This window comes from Uranotaenia lowii, chromosome 2 (assembly GCF_029784155.1).
Source record: "Uranotaenia lowii strain MFRU-FL chromosome 2, ASM2978415v1, whole genome shotgun sequence".
Lineage (NCBI taxonomy): Eukaryota > Metazoa > Arthropoda > Insecta > Diptera > Culicidae > Uranotaenia > Uranotaenia lowii.
In genome coordinates, this window is record NC_073692.1 from 219,390,483 (window position 1) to 219,408,167 (window position 17,685).

General features: G+C 37.5%; 1 protein-coding gene across 1 annotated transcript in view; it reads left to right on the forward strand.

The window, feature by feature from the left end:
- LOC129746288 (discoidin domain-containing receptor 2) overlaps nucleotides 1-17,685 on the forward strand; it is a 903,668-nt gene that overhangs the window by 69,386 nt on the left and 816,597 nt on the right. The gene's annotated exons all lie outside the window — the stretch shown is intronic.

The window sequence follows — 17,685 nt, forward strand, 5'->3', positions numbered from 1 at the left end:
CCAACAATAAAACATTTATTGCGTAAGTATCGGCATGAGCAAAATCAAACAAAATTCAATCTACAAACCACGCGGCACGGCGATTCCTCCTGTTTGCTGCTGGGAGGTAGGTTTGGTGAGCGACAGGAGAGCTAAAGGATTTCGTTTCTCTTGAGACTACACGGAGGGGTGCTTATTTAGTACGCCAACCGTCTGAAAATGTGTGCTGGACTGGTTGAAATCTGACAGCTTTTAGTATATTGGAAAAACTTTGTTACAAATTTTTGAAAAACTTCACAAAAAGTATACCATTCGAAAGGGCAGATTTCAATGAATCTCTGGGTATATAAAAAGTGGACAGTTTTAGTGAAAATATCCGAGAAATTACGAAGACAAAACCCCGAGAACCCATCAACCCAAGGGAGAGTACAAAAATTTCAAAAAAGTTTTTAAGTTTCATTCAGAGATACTGAAAAACTAAATTGTTTTAGAAACAAAATTTGTTCTATGAATATAATAAAAAAAATATCGAAAAAAAACTAAAATTTGAATTTAGAAAATCGCTCCATTGGTAAGCGAGATACAGCAATGCAAAGCCGAAATTGGGTGACTTTTTTGAAGTAAGAATTTTTTTCTACCGGAAGTTCCGGAATAGCGGCCAAACCTTCCACTGGACCCCTACATATTTGTACATCTATAGAATGGTAAATTCTTAACAATTCCGAAAATTGTTAAGTTAGATCAAAACAATAGATCATTCAAAAGTTATAAGCATTTCAAAAAGAGCTCTTTTTTTGGACTTTTTTCATTCGGAATCGATTACCGGTAATTTCCTAGAACATATTGACTTTATTTCATAATGTTGAGAAACTAGATTAAATTACCTAAACAACGAATATAATATCATCAAAATCGGTTATTATTTATGGCCAGGGGAACGATAACAAACTGCAGGTTGAATAGACCCGAAAAAATGTTAACAGATATTTTGCGAACGGCATGGGAAGGTTAACAGCCAAGAGGACACCAATTTCCTGCAGCAGCAGTTCAATGTGTTTGCTCAGTGGTGTGACATGAATTGCCTGCCCCTGAATCGCAGTAAATGCTCGGTCGTATCATTCTCACGTAAGCGACGCCCTCTTTTTGCGGAGAACGTTCTCGGAGACGGAATCATTTCTCGGGTGGACCACATCAACGATCTGGGCGTTATTCTCGCTCAACGCCTGGAGTTTAAGACTCACACAAACTACATCGTCGACAAAGCATCCAGAAACCTTGGAATCTTATTTCGCATGGCCAAAGACTTCAAAGACGTGTATTGCCTGACAAATCTTTACTGCTGTATAGTTCGTTCCATCCTCGAGTATGCTTCAGCTGTTTGGTGCCCTTTCTACCAGAATGGGGCTGAACGAATCGAGGCTATCCAGCGTCGCTTCTTGCGGTACGCCCTACGCCATCTGAACTGGCAAGACCCGTTCCGTTTACCAAGCTATGAGAATCGCTGCCGCCTTATAGACCTAGATACGCTTCAAGCCCGCAGAAACACTACGCGCGCTCTAGTTGTTGCTGATCTCTTAACGTCCAGAGTTGACTGTCCCGTTTTGCTGGAGGCCATTCCTCTCAGCGTGCGTCCCCGAGGATTGAGAAACCAGCTTTTGCAGCTCTATGTTCCTATTCGTCTCAAGAACTATGGAGCGAACAGCGCCTTTATCGGCATATTGAAAACGTTCAATCGCTTTTCTGAGCATTTCGACTTCGATGTTTCGAGGAACGTGTTCCGGAGAAAATTTTTAACTGCTTCAAGAACTGTATAAACCTGTGTTAATTTTTATGTTAATTTTTATCTTGTATTGTAATTACTATTAAGTTATCATTAGGATCTACATACATATGATCCGTTGATTTTTATTCTAATAAACTCCACAAGACCCACTCCTCCTATGCTCCTAGATATTTCCTTAGGAAACTCCCATTAACATGCGCAAAGCGATTTTGATTTAAAAGTTAATAAAAATTATGAACAATGAAATAATTAGAAAAGCAACCATTCGAATATCCCACAACCTAGCTGTTTCCCTTCAGTAATATTTAACACAGGACAGAATATCAAAAAGATTTTTGAAAAGAATTAACAAATACACACCAAAGCAAAACATGGTATTAAAAATTAAAAAGTTGCAGATGATGCAATTTGAAAACATGTAAGAAAGGTTTGCAGAAAGTTTGTCTTTTGAAAAACTTTGCGATTCGTTGCCAATATCTGCCTCATATTTTGTTGTTTAAAACTATTCAGTGCTTTATTATTTCAGCTTTCATTTTAGCCTATCTATAAAGATTAATTTAAATATACTTTTTCTTGTCGTAAATTACTTATTTCTATCAGTTAGATATTACATTCACAGATTATAAAAACAAAAGTTAGATTTGGTTGTAATGGATTCAAAAGTTTATTTTAAATAGATCATTTGAAAAAAAAAATATCTCCATATTGTAACATTTTAAAATCTTTTTTCACAATCATTGTCACTGAATATATGATTTTTTTCCTTATAACCTTAAATTTTCGAGAAAGGAATGCGATACTAATCTGCAAAAACATACAAAATAAATTTAAGAAAAATTATGGAAAACAGAAGTACTTATCCCAGTCCCGGCGAAATATTGTTCAGGAGGGCGCAGTACCAGCCCTTCCTTTTAAGGCACAATCAGTCCAGCAAAAAGCATTGCAACATTAAAAACTTTGTTGAATCGGGAATCGGGAAACCCAACAAGTGGGAATACACTGTAATCCTTGTTGATATCACAACTCTCACTCACTACTGCACTTTGAGTTTAATAAAATATCGAAACATTTTAATTTTTCAATTTTTTGACACGAAATTAAATTGTTTGCGTCTTATCTCGAGAGCAATAAGTAGAAATATTGAATAAAAACTGTTTAAATATTATTCAAATAAGTTCCAGATAGAGCACGTAATTATTGTACGTGGGAAATAAAATCCTAAACAACGATAGTTAGACACAGGATTTTTTGGTTTACAACACTTAATTAAAGTACATATTGAACTGCAAAAGGTCCACATTAAAGTAAATTTCAAAATTGCTACCACAATGTTTTTTTGGTCCAATTTAAACATGGAATTCTTTTTTCAAGATTTTTTAAGAATTATTTTTTAACTCTGTTAAAAGATGGCTTATTTATTACTTAAAAAATATTTAGAAGAGAAAGGACGCAACATCATTAATTGATCCCGGAATTTTAATTAAAGGCACGAAATAATTTGTTGAACTGAGTATCAAAAGTCCCACTAGACCTAAAGACAATCCTTAAGGGGTGAAAGTAATGCTAACAACCAAGAAGAAATCCTAAATAAGTCTCATTGGGACTACAACAAAAGCTATTTCCAAGAAATTAACAAATCTGAGTTTTCAGCCATATGTTCCATAAGGATGAATTAAAATTTCCTTTTGGGTAATGTGGAAAAGAACCCATTTGGGTGAGTTTATAAAAAAAAACACAAAAGAAGTCCGGTTAGGGATAATAAAACTTCTTAAAGAGTTGATCGAAGACCAGTGAGTTTTTTTTAATGAAGTCCCGTTGGGGTGAGTGAAAGTCGCCAAAACGTAAACAGTTCAACTTTGAGAAAGTCATGTATGGTCCATAGGGTTATAGAAGTCCCTGAAGGGTTGATCGAAGATCAGTTGAGTAATTTTTTAAATAAATTCCCATTGGGGTGATTAAAAGTCCCCAAAGCTTTGACAGAACAATTTTGAGGAATTGATATATAGTCATTTAGGGTTAATGAAAGTCCCTAAAGGGTTGATTGAAGTTAAGTTCAGTCATTTTTTAAATAAAGTCCCGTTGAGGTTAGTAAAAGCGCTTGAACCTGTCGTACTTCACTAACAAGTTTCACCGCCTTTTTCTCAGTATCTTTGCTTGCTTTATATCTTCCTCGATATGCTCATACTTCGAACACTTTCCTGTCCTTGGATGCTGCTTCTAAAATATGGCTGTGATCTGTAAATGATCTGGCGCTGTAAATGTTAAGCTATTCCTTCTAGGTACACTTACTCTTACCAAGGTTGCCGAAAAAAAAATCTGTGTTTTTGAAAAAATATCTGACTTTCTGTGATTTTACCCAAAAATTCCGTGATGCTATTATTTTTTTTATTTTATTGAAAATTCATGATAAAATGGGTCTTTTAACATTGCAAAGTAATAATTCTAAATTTTAAAATGGCAAAAAAAAAAATACAATTATGGAAATTCATTCAAAGTTCAAAAATTCTATGAAATCTTTGAATATTTAAAAATTATGTGTTCTGTGTCACATATTCTGGGATGAAAATTTGCTCAAAATTCTGTGAAATTTCAGATTTTTCTGTGATTTTGGCAACCTTGACTCTCACTAATACGCTGGGTCCGACATCATATTTTTTTAACAGATCATCAGATTTGCAAAAGGAGAGATAACAGCTGATAAAAAACTTTTCAGATGCGGATGACAATGTATGTAAAAGTGACAAATTTTAGAAATCCTTACCCTTGTTTTTCTATAGAGAGCTGTTTATCCGTAGTGTTAAAAAACTATAAATAAGCTTCACACTTTAATCAATAAAGGAAGAGATTCTGTCCTAGTAAAAAGGGTCATTACAAGTAACCAAAAGTCGCATATAGTTACTTAATCGTGCGCATTTAAAGTTCACATTTGGCTAATTAAAAGGTACACGAGGGAAATAACAACAATTTTTCGTAAGTGCTCTGTTAAGACTTCTGAGCGAACATGAAAAGACTATAGAAGTATAATGGAATATTTTTGTGCGTTCTAAGCGACTCACATAATTTGAAAATAATTTATAAATGTCGTGCTTTCTAATGAGCTTCCAACGAACTTTTTATTTCCATGAGGAATCTCTAACGAACTTTTAAGTTCCATGTGGTACTTTAAGCGATCTTTTATGGAACTTGTATTTTGTTCGAGTTGTGTCGCAATACTTTCACAAGGTATTTTTCACATTCGCTATGAATCGCCTTTAAGGCTTTCTTAATTAGTGACAGTTTTAACGATCATGATCATATAGATTTTTTACAAAATAAATTGCCTTTTTCCTACTCCGATGGTGAATTTCACAAAAATAGGTTGAGGGTGAAACGCTTAAAAAGTTAAAATTATTTGGGAAAATTATATTTATCAGCTTTTAAATTTAAATTATATTCTCAATCTTTCTAAACCAGTAGGAAAATAGTGATTCCGATTCCGAATCTTCTTATTTTCCTCCTCGATAAAAGCAACTCTCACAACAACAGCAACGACATATCCAGCACCTAAAATATCCCAAGCAACCAAAAATCATGTTTTTACTTAAAGGTGGAACTCCGAAGTTTACATTTGGCTGAAAAAATGTTTTACGGGAACTTCAGGTGATTCTTGTCGCGTAAAAGCTATTCAGAAACTTCCATCGCCCTTTGAAAGGTTAAATTATCGATAACGGAACTCCTAAGCGCTTTTAATGGAACTTCTTTCAAGAAGGTCGATAACGTTTGCGTAACACTTTCTAACGCACCATTCATACTTCAAGGTGTTTTAAAGAACCTATATGGGAATTCTAAGCGACATGTCAAAAATGTCTGTCCATTTCTTGTCATGGTATTCCCAAGTAACCTAGAATCGCATAGATACTTAATCTTGTGCATTAAAAGTTCACAATTGGCTGAATAAAAGGTCCTTGAGAGAAACGACAATAAGTGCTTCAATTGGACTTCTCAACGAACATAAGCAGTCTAACAAAGTGACATAGAACATTTTTATGCGTTCCAAGTACTTTAAAAATCCATAATTCAATTTAGACTATCGTGCTTCGTTACAAACTTCTTACGAATTTTTTTTGTTCAATGTAAAATTTCTTTCAACCTTTTTGGTTCCATGCAGAACTTTACGAACTTTTTGGTTCTTTGAGGAACTTCTTAAGAACTTCAATGTAAACGTAATCGTTGAGAATATATGAACGACGAATTAAACCCACAAATAAATCAACTGTTTTGATAAAAATGGAAAAATGACAATAATCTTAAAGTTTATTTAAAAATACATTTCACATTGTTTTTAAATTTTACAAAATATTTATATCTTATTAACCGAACAAAAAAAAACATCTCCTCGTTGGCAATCCTATTTTTCTTTTAATTTTCCTTCGCGAAGTTATTATTACAGCCTTATTTTTACTCTCTCATAGGAATCATTTATATGTTTAAAATTATAGAGGAATAAAACTTTAAACTCCAGATGAGTTAATATAAAAGCTGAAAGTCTAAAATGAAGAAAATAGTTAATTTTCAAATATAAATGAAAAACCCAATAACATTTAATTGAGAGAAACCGTTTTTATTCATGAATTCAGACAGATATCAATTAAATGTTTCAAACCTCAAATCAAACGTCGTTTTTAGATTTCAATTCTTCTTCTCCTCCAACTTGAGCATCGTGGTAATCATTTCATTGATAGACATATCTTGAAAATAACTCCAACAATATAGTCGAATCAGGCAGGATATTGATCGCTAGGATTATTTTATGAGTGAAAAGCATAGGTTTTCTGCTTAGGACAACAGACCGATCCGATAAGTTGAACCGTTTTATAAGTTTATTATCGTCCAAAACTTCGAAAGTACCCTTAAAATAATAAAACATAATGGACACTCAGAATGAATAAAAATATTTGTGAAAACTTACGATTTTCTGGTTATTTCCTTTTTATTCAGTTTGCTTTTAATCCTCACTGAATTTTCCGTTTTCTTCTGGTTAGTTCTCCTGTAACTCTTTTTGGTTTGATAGTTTAATAAGTTTTCATTCTAAACTGTTTAAACAAGTAGAAGAAAGAATGTGGTGCAAAAAGGACTTCACTCAAATAACATCAACTTTATATTCACGTTAATTAAATTCCAAATCTTGTTGAATCTTCTTCTGTGATAGTTTGTTTATCTTTTGGTAAAAAGCCTACTTTGAGAAGAGATAATCCTTGATTTGTTTAAATTGATATTCCGAACATCGATGTGGTGGTAGACACTCTACCACCACAATCGATACCCTAAGAATCGTCCATGGTACAAAGGTAACGTACTCAGCTTTCACCAGGAGGGCTCAGGTTCAAACCCCCAAGCAAGAAGCAGTTTTTAGAGTAAGTATGAAATTCATTTGTAGAAATCGGTTAAAATAAACGGATTAGATTGGTAGTTGTAAGATTTCAATATAACTAAAAAAGTTTGAGCGCTTTGTTTTTTTTTGTCCTTTTTCTGTTTTTTTTTTTGAAAGTTTATGCAAAGGCTGAATAGCCTTCTACTCAGCTATGGATATGGAACTTGAAAGTGTGGATATGAACTTAAATTTCTAGCTGATTAGAATGCTATACAGCCCTTGAGCAGGGCTGAGTAAGCTTTTAAGATAATGTTTTATGGAACTTTTGGATACTTGGGATTACATCTACAGCTGGTATCGCGAGGGGAAATTCATTCATGGGAGATGTATTTTCCAAATGTCGAATGCAAAGATTCTTTACAGCGAAAAACGTGCAATTCTGTTGATTTTCTTGAATTTTTAATCCTGGTTTCAGCCAAATAATCTAAAATTTTAGCTGAGTAGAACGCTACACAACCATCAATAAGAGCTAAATAAGCTTTCAAGGGACCATTCTATGGAACTTTTGGTTGATTGGGATGAGTCTCAATAAAAAAATGAGTAATCCAACAAACCATGTTCAAAAACATCGAAAAATGTTTACATTAACTTCCAGCTACTTTCGATTTTTTCCTTCTGATACTGTTTTAAAGATTCAGTGGGACATTTCCTGTCCACCCATCTTTTGGCTACCTTATTCGGCTCGAAATGATTTATGATTCCCATTGAGAGATGTTCATTCATCCATCCTGCTCCGTGTTTATGGATTGGAAAAGTTCATTCTGGAACACACAAATTGCTTATTGTTTCGTTTTCGATTCTTCAAGTAGGTATCCTGGGTGGAATGATTTCAATTTGTCACCCCGAGGCGATGACAGCATTATTTAGATTCGAGTTTCGAATAAATTTCGTTATAGATGACAAATATTTGTCGACGAGTTTATGTTTTTTCAGAATTGAATGCGGGCAATGGCCGGGATCGAACTAATCCAAACGACACGACTCTCTTCGTTCGCCCCGTTAAGAAGGGGACTTCTCCATTTCTCGTGTTTCAACAATATTTACAATACCCGGTCTTCGGTTGAGTTGGAGTATCTTATCTGAGCACCGTATTCTTCCGCTATCCACCACTCATCAATCTGATTGCCGCATGTCGATAATTCACGGTGCGAGGGTCCATGTCAATCACGGAAACTTGATTGCGGCTGACTGACTCCGGACTTCGGAGCTAACTGCCTTCGATGACAACCGCACCGCACCGCGGCCGGATTGATTGATGGGGACCTAACATTTTCGTTCGATAGTGACTACAGAACTAGGAGGAACGATATCGCTAAGTCGCTGCCTGTATGTTAATGCTCTCTTTCTGTGACAAGCGTGTTCGATTGTTTTAATTTTTCGTGTTGTTAGTTATAGGTAATCAAATCGCGTGATTCATTGAATCCCGCAGTAGCCCGATGAGTAACGATTAGAGTGAGGGATCCCAGTAGGCCGGATTAGCGAGCTTGTTGCGAACAAGTTGTTGAGTATACATTTGGACCGGAACTTCCATGGAAACCGACTATGGATAGCTACGATGTGTCATGACAAGGAAATGGGAACAATAATGGCAGATACATACCCCAATAAAGTGTGCGTTAAATCAGTCTAACTGCTGCAACCACCCATTGATATAAACTATAAACAATACGATACCTGATGATAGCCGGGCCGGGAATGACAATGGCGGCTTTATTTCATTGAACTTTACCGACCAACCCCTTTTTCCGGGTCCCCCGAGGGGGAGGGGTTATGGTTCCTGTGTCCTCTGCGCGAAATTGCGTGCTCCGGAACATAATGAATGTTTTCAAAAATGGGAAGAGTTATTTCGTGCGGCGACGGTATTCTTAACCAAAAATTTTGTATCTCCCGAAAAAGCTTCTTCTAATTTATGGCCGCGCTACTCGCTTCCTGGATCTGCGTCACCACGTTTCACCGACAGCAGTGCCTTCTTGAGGTTCGTTATCGGTTCGAGGAAGGATATCGTTCGGTTCCACGACTTTTGCTAAAGATAACCATAGGACCACTGTCAGTGATATGAAATATCGTCAGATAACGATATTGTAGGTATCCTATTTTTAAAAAAAACGGCGGTGATTCCGGTATAAGGAAAGACTGGGTATTGATTTCTTGAATCAAACCTCTGCAGGGAGCCAGGGAGTACTTTTCCCGTCACTCACGCAAACCAGGATAGCCGGAAAAGGTCGTGAAACTAGGAACTATTGATCACGCAAATCGGGATTTATGACTGCGGTGAGGCTCCCGGTATTTTATTAGTAGCTACAAAGCATGTTGTTTGTTTGTCATCATTTTTCACTCACGTGTTTTGAGTACAGGGACTAAAATGTGTACTAGAATGATTATATGTTAGGAAATACTTTCAGGTTTTTTTTATTGAGGCAAATCAGGGGCGTTCAACTACAATTTTAAATTCCTAAAAATTTTTGAAAGCATTTTTCGATGAAGCAAGCTAAAAAAAATAATTAATTATGTCAACGAAGTTGGAGTTTTGGTTTGAAATTTGGTAATATTGTGGATAAATCCGGACCAAATCTGATCATTTTTCCTCGTTAACCAGGGAAACAGGCTGGGCCGGGATTTCCCCAATTTTTTCCTTGAAAAATCGGACAAGACCGGATAAAACCGGTAAATCTGAAATGCTCGTCCTACAGTGTTTTCGTAAAAAAAAACAATATTGTGACTTATACCAAACAAACGAAAAACCTCGATTCCCCACGGTAATCATAAACCCATCATGCAATGTGATTTCAATCAAATTTTGAACTGCTCAAACGAAAATATTTCACCGAAGGTTTCCAGCCGGCTCAGAGAGTCTCACTCCCATCGGGGATTGATTGCCGGCGCCAGAAGCAAAACAACCTCTAGGTTCCACGACACTTGACAGACCGCGTGGCCTGGCCTGGCCTGATCTGGCTCTTATCTTGCATGCCCGTACCTCGTACCTTTAGGACGAGAACGTTGCTCGATGCTCAGGACCGTATAGTTATAGTTTCCCGTTTTGACTGAACTTCTACTGTTGAGAGAAGAAAAAAGGAAAAGCAGACCTGCATCCCCGAGAAAAACGATACTTCTCTCAAACGTCACTGAACCGGATGACAAAAACCTGTAGAAAAGGGCAACAAAACTTGTAGCGGCAACAACTGAGAGTAGTAACAAGCGGAAAATGGAAAACATCTGTTCCGAGTAATGTTGGGAGCGAGCAAAATGCGCTCGGGGGTTTTCACGCTACTGGGCTCTACTGCCGCCACCGTCATTGCGTCATTCCGATGGAAAGATTCTACGGAACTCTAACATTTAGTCACAGTTGGGCCCAGAAGATACTGGAGTTACTAGTTAGAGCTTGGTACTGGATGTTTTGGTTCTTTTTTTGAAAATTTCTCGCTTTCGAATGTGTTTGAACCTGCATCTAGGGGATGAATAGTGGGCGGACAAAGTAGGCCTAGAAATTTGTTTGATATTCAAAACGGAGTCCGACGTTTGCATGCTGGTTTGGCCTATTGTTCTCATGTTTTTTCTACATCGTTTTACACTGTAAGAAACAGAACTAAAATGCTTTCCCATTCCTTTCGTTCAAAAAACAAAAGAAATACATAATAAAGATTCCAGAAGACAGAACACAGCAGACAGAAGACAGAAGACAGAAGACAGAAGACAGAAGACAGAAGACAGAAGACAGAAGACAGAAGACAGAAGACAGAAGACAGAAGACAGAAGACAGAAGACAGAAGACAGAAGACAGAAGACAGAAGACAGAAGACAGAAGACAGAAGACAGAAGACAGAAGACAGAAGACAGAAGACAGAAGACAGAAGACAGAAGACAGAAGACAGAAGACAGAAGACAGAAGACAGAAGACAGAAGACAGAAGACAGAAGACAGAAGACAGAAGACAGAAGACAGAAGACAGAAGACAGAAGACAGAAGACAGAAGACAGAAGACAGAAGACAGAAGACAGAAGACAGAAGACAGAAGACAGAAGACAGAAGACAGAAGACAGAAGACAGAAGACAGAAGACAGAAGACAGAAGACAGAAGACAGAAGACAGAAGACAGAAGACAGAAGACAGAAGACAGAAGACAGAAGACAGAGACAGAAGACAGAAGACAGAGACAGAAGACAGAAGACAGAAGACAGAAGACAGAAGACAGAAGACAGAAGACAGAAGACAGAAGACAGAAGACAGAAGACAGAAGACAGAAGACAGAAGACAGAAGACAGAAGATAGAAGACAGAAGACAGAAGACAGAAGACAGAAGACAGAAGACAGAAGACAGAGGACAGAAGACAGAAGACAGAAGACAGAAGACAGAAGACAGAAGACAAAAGACAGAAGACAGAAGACAGAAGATAGAAGACAGAAGACAGAAGACAGAAGACAGAAGACAAAAGACAGAAGACAGAAGACAGAAGACAGAAGACAGAAGACAGAAGACAGAAGACAGAAGACAGAAGACAGAAGACAGAAGACAGAAGACAGAAGACAGAAGACAGAAGACAGAAGACAGAAGACAGAAGACAGAAGACAGAAGACAGAAGACAGAAGACAGAAGACAGAAGACAGAAGACAGAAGACAGAAGACAGAAGACAGAAGACAGAAGACAGAAGACAGAAGACAGAAGACAGAAGACAGAAGACAGAAGACAGAAGACAGAAGACAGAAGACAGAAGACAGAAGACAGAAGATAGAAGACAGAAGACAGAAGACAGAAGACAGAAGACAAAAGACAGAAGACAGAAGACAGAAGACAGAAGACAGAAAACAGAAGACAGAAGACAGAAATGAGAAATGAGAAATGAGAAATGAGAAATGAGAAATGAGAAATGAGAAATGAGAAATGAGAAATGAGAAATGAGAAATGAGAAATGAGAAATGAGTAATGAGAAATGAGAAATGAGAAATGAGAAATAAGAAATGAGAAATGAGAAATGAGAAATGAGAAATGAGAAATGAGAAATGAGAAATGAGAAATGAGAAATGAGAAATGAGAAATGAGAAATGAGAAATGAGAAATGAGAAATGAGAAATGAGAAATGAGAAATGAGAAATGAGAAATGAGAAATGAGAAATGAGAAATGAGAAATGAGAAATGAGAAATGAGAAATGAGAAATGAGAAATGAGAAATGAGAAATGAGAAATGAGAAATGAGAAATGAGAAATGAGAAATGAGAAATGAGAGATGAGAAATGAGAAATGAGAAATGAGAAATGAGAAATGAAAAATGAGAAATGAGAAATGGGAAATGAGAAATGAGAAATGAGAAATGAGAAATGAGAAATGAGAAATGAGAAATGAGAAATGAGAAATGAGAAATGAGAAATGAGAAATGAGATATGAGAAATGAGATATGAGAAATGAGAAATGAGAAATGAGAAATGAGAAATGAGAAATGAGAAATGTTAAATGAGAAATGAGATATGAGAAATGAGAAATGAGAAATGAGAAATGAGAAATGAGAAATGAGAAATGAGAAATGAGAAATGAGAAATGAGAAATGAGAAATGAGAAATGAGAAATGGGAAATGAGCAGTGAGAAAGAATTTTTTTATTTTCATTTTTTTTTCAATCTTCCATCGCATTGAACCTTCATTTTTTTTCAATCTTCCATCGCATTTAACCTTTCGAATGGCGATATCCCATGGCATCCACACAAAACATCAAATTTGAACGTTGTTCCCAGTAAATCTTGCGATAGATTTGGTGCTGTACCAAGCTGTTCTAAACCATGGGAAGTGCATTTCTGAAATATTCATGTCCCTGCTCGAATGCGCCGGAACGACGTTCGAGTTATGAAAGGTCCCAGCTGTGGGATTTGTGACCTTCCCGATGCAAAAGAGATGGTGCGTTGAAATCTGGCTGGCAAAGGTTCCCGGTATCGGGATGACCTTAAATATGAAACGACTTTTTTCGGCTGGGGGAGTTTGTTCTCGGGAACATGTATTCTCCCTTAATGAGCTTATGATTGGCCGCCGGATGAGGTTACACGATGCTAGACGTTCCCTGAAATGGGATGGTATGGAAAGCAAGCAAGTTCGGAATGTATGGAAAATCTCCTGGGATAGTCTCAGGAAATGGAGTGTTCGATAGAATTTTTTTTATGATTTTTCGTCAGTTTATAACAATTTTTTTTTGAGAAATATACCTTCAAATACTAATATTTTGTTTTCTTTTATTTTTAGGTAAGATCTCCAATACAACTTTCAAGTACCTTTGGCTGCAGGTAAATTTATCGTCAAAAAGTTAAAAATACGTTTTTAGTGAAGGAACTATCAATCTAGAGTTGAATGGTGGAAATTCTGAGAAATATACTGACAAAAAAATATCGGAAGACAGTTTTAGATCGAAGTTAAAAAGAGCAGCAAGCTGTTTTATTTTAGAAAACCCTCAGCATGCTACAATTTTTCCAATAAAAAACGGCTGTGTAGAAAAACTTCTACCGTTTTTCTTGAAAATATGCGTTGATGACTTTATCGGGGAAGTTGAATTTAGGGGTTTTCCAATTTTATTTTCATTTTTACAAAGTTGAACTAAGCCAGGGAACAAAAAAAAATATACAAAAGAAAGCATTTCCCTTGTTGTTTTAAACCGAATTCAGGAGTCTGACAGGGATTCTTCGCGTTCACTCGCTTGGGGAGAAAGATTTATGAAGACCCTTTTCGGTGAGAAATTCCCCTGCAACAAAACCCAGCGAAAGACCGAGAGGGAGCAAAAAATCCGTCTTTTGTTCGCTCTCTTTTCCAGGTTAGAATTTCATACCGATGTGTTTTCACTTTTTGGTGGTTGGACTTATTTTTTTCGCTTCGGTCCCGAATTTTCCTCCGTTTTTTTTGTTTTCAAGGGGTCGCACTTGAAAAATTTAATATCGGAAAAAGCAAACATCAACTTTGTGCCATTGCCAGCAAAAGGGTGCGTGCTGAATAAATTATTATGGTTATTAACATTTTATTCATGGCCATTAGACGACACTCGGGAGAGTGAGATGGCCGCTAGAAAATAGTGTGCTCGGCTCTTGTTGATAGATTTTGGTCCCTATCTCTCTAGATCACTCGAGACAGACAGAGGGTAGGGGAAAAAGACGAAAGCAGCTGCTTCGGGGTTAAAAATTGCCAAATCGATTTAAGGTTTTCGGGTGTCCTTTGGAAAGGAGCTGATTCGATGGACTGTTTTTTTTTTTGGTCCTCTTCATCCCGTTAATGGTTTTGTTCACTTAATTGAAATTTTACACTTAATTGCGTTCAGTTTTTTCCATCAACGAACAATAGATTTGTTATGGCGTCGTCAAACTTTTTGACAAATGTACTCGGCCCTTTTTTTGTTCGTTTTTTACGGAGTTTTCACGGTAAATTTCTTGATTTATAGGTTTTTTTTTGACAAATTTTGTTTGTTTGGATCACGTAGATCTTGTTTTGTTTATTTATGAAGAGAACTTTTTATGTCAGAAATTCTTGACTTTTTGGACATGTCAAAATTGGTTCCAGTTTCTAGAGCCATCTTTTGGACTGTTGGCAGTTTTAAGCACCATCCTATTATATTTGCTGGAATTTAAATTTCGAGTAGAAGTTCCATCTATAATCAACTGACTTCACTCTCCATCGAAGGATAATAATTAAGCCCTGGAGCCCACCTGGGAAATCTTAAATCTAAACCCAAGGCCAATTCTGGCCTTCGTCCATTGGCAACATATAGGACCAAAACACTGAATGAATGAATGAACGAACGAATGAATGGCTGCACGTGGTAGTTTGGGCACGCCTGGGACCGGGCTGTCCACACGCCTGGTCGTTATGCGTAGCCTAGCTAGCTAGCTAGCAAGCAGAAACGAAAAACGAGCCCATGGCCAAGTGATTTAGTCCAGTGAGTTCGGTTTAACGGAAGGTTGAGCATAAATTAATATAAATCGTTCCCTAGCTTGGGCTCGGCCACAACCAGAAGCAGCCGGAAGAACAGCCAACCAACTTTGAATTACCCAGTCGGGAAAAGTTCTTCCTCGTTTCGTGCGTACGCATGGATCTATTTACTACAGATAAATAAATGCATAACGCTGAGTACCTTCAGGTTAAATAGATTGTTCTACCAGACGTCGTCAACTTTCCTCGAATATTTTTCCGAAAGGCAAACTAAGGATTTGCGGCCTTAAAGCCAAATCAGCTCCAAGTTTAGCAAATTTTGACGTCTGTGTGTCTGTGAACGAGCTGGAATCATTATGGCAGGGAAACCTTCCAACAAGGTTTGTGGAAAATAGTACCACCATCAGACCTGGAGTTTGTTGGAGTTTTTCCCCAAGAAGGAAACGACAACGCAACCGATGATTATTTTTCACCATGGTTGTGATGAACGGTTTTGGCCATGGCTGGCCGCATGGTTCTAACTAGATCGGTTGCCCTTTTGCGTCCGGGATCGATGATTAACTTATCCGGAAACAAAATATCTACATATTTTGGAAGTGTCGAACTTGAAGGGACTTCCTTAGTAACCAAAAGTCACATTTGTTTTTTCTTGATTGAACGATTAACTGTGATTAACTAGCTTATTACATAAACTAAGGTTGCCAGGTTGCCTGGTTTTATCCGGGTTTGTCCGGATATTAAATACAATATTTATGAACAGTCCGGCCAGGCCTGGTTGTTCGGATTTCATGGAAAAATACCCGAATGTTGCCGGGATTTATTCACATCATTTGGCAAATCAAACGAAAAAAAATCAAATTGTGTTGTAATTTATTTTTTAATTTATACCTCTAAAACGAAATTTTTCGAGCAAGTTTCATAAATATATTCATGGTGGGTTTTTTTGGAAGCCTTTAATACTATTTGAAATCTGTCGATCAGTTTTGAAGCAATTTTTTTTTAAATTTTTTTCTTGGATTTTTGTTGAGAAATTTTTGGGTTTTGTCAAAATTCGCCGGATATTGCCCGAATTTTTAATCGTTAAGTTTGTGTTTTGTGCTGAAGAAATTCTGGCAACCTTATCTATTCGGCATGGACTTTAAATCCGATGAGAAAAATGAAATTCATTATCTGTGTTGTCATCCAGCTAAGCAATTTATGGCAAAAAAAGTTGTTTTTTCTAATCAATTTGTATTGTTTAAATAATGTTAGAAATGAGATAATTTTTCATTGGTTCTTTATTTGTAAGTTGATTTTTCGAAGCATTAAAATTGTTTGATTTTTTTTTCGAGGGCATATATGAGGCCCTTGGAGCCAAAGTGGTATATGAGTGCATAAAAGCTTATTTCGAGGAAATGCGCTTTCAAATTGACGTGTATGGCCTTTTTCCATATATTTTTGAGAATTTGTATTTTTCTATAGAGTGAAAAGTATGTAAATAAAATTCTCTCCTCTAACGACTCGAGAACCGACGTCTCCTTACAATGACTCGAGGTTCCCCCACAAACCTCTCCCCTTCGCGGCTCAAGGCCTGATCTCTCCTCTTATGACTCGATATCCGACTCCTTCTCGCAGCTACTTAAGGTTGACGTACACATATGTACCTTTCCTCTGAACCACTCAAGGCTCGATCTCTCTTCTTATGACTCAAGATATACCCCTCTACTTGTTGACAGAAGGCCTGACTCTCCTCTTGTAACTCGAGATCCTACTTCTTATCGTAAAGATTCGGGATTGACCACACAAACCTCTCCTCCTGGAGACTCGAGACCAGACCTCTCCGATAACGACTCGAAGCCTGCCTCTTTTCCCTAGGGTTCCAGGTTCTCCACCTTTTGCCGGTCGTGTGCCGATCGCGAGCTATCCTAGACCTTATCCTAGACTCACCCTCGTCACATGACACGCACGGGATTTAACGCAACTACTCGGATGATTCCCAATGAAAGCGTCATCCTAATGGATCGCCCGGCGTCGAAACTATACCCATGAGTATTCCACGATCGTGGAATAACCTGCTCACGGTATCCACTACGTAAAAGATGTTGCCTTTTATTTGTAGATTCAAACCGTGGGATCGAACGCACTCTACTCGACAGTACCCCGTCGATGGGGTCAGTCTACCCCGACCGTTGTCCGTTCTTCATTTCTCCATTTGGCAGGCAACCCTAGAATTTTTGCTCGTCGTTTGTCCTGGACCCGCTCCTGTCGCGACACAGATTCGGAACTTTGAACGCTACGACTCGGATGTTTCCAGACACATCATACACCAACTCCAGAAGCTCGTCCGCCATCAAGAATTTCTCTGGGGTATACCCCAACAGAGGTTAATCCTTTTCTTACAAGGTCCGCTGCATGGAAGAAACTTATCCCAGAGTTTCTCTGGTAGAAAGTTGCACTACTCGGATACACCCGTATGGTGAGATATCCTACACACTTTCGCGGCGCACCCATGACCTCCACTTGGTAGAAGATGACGCTTTATCTTCATAGCTTCGATCTTGGAATCGGAAGCACGCTACTCAGATGCTCCCCGCCGACGGAGTCATTCTACACCGTTCGCGTTCTGCCGTTTGTTTATTAGTTGAT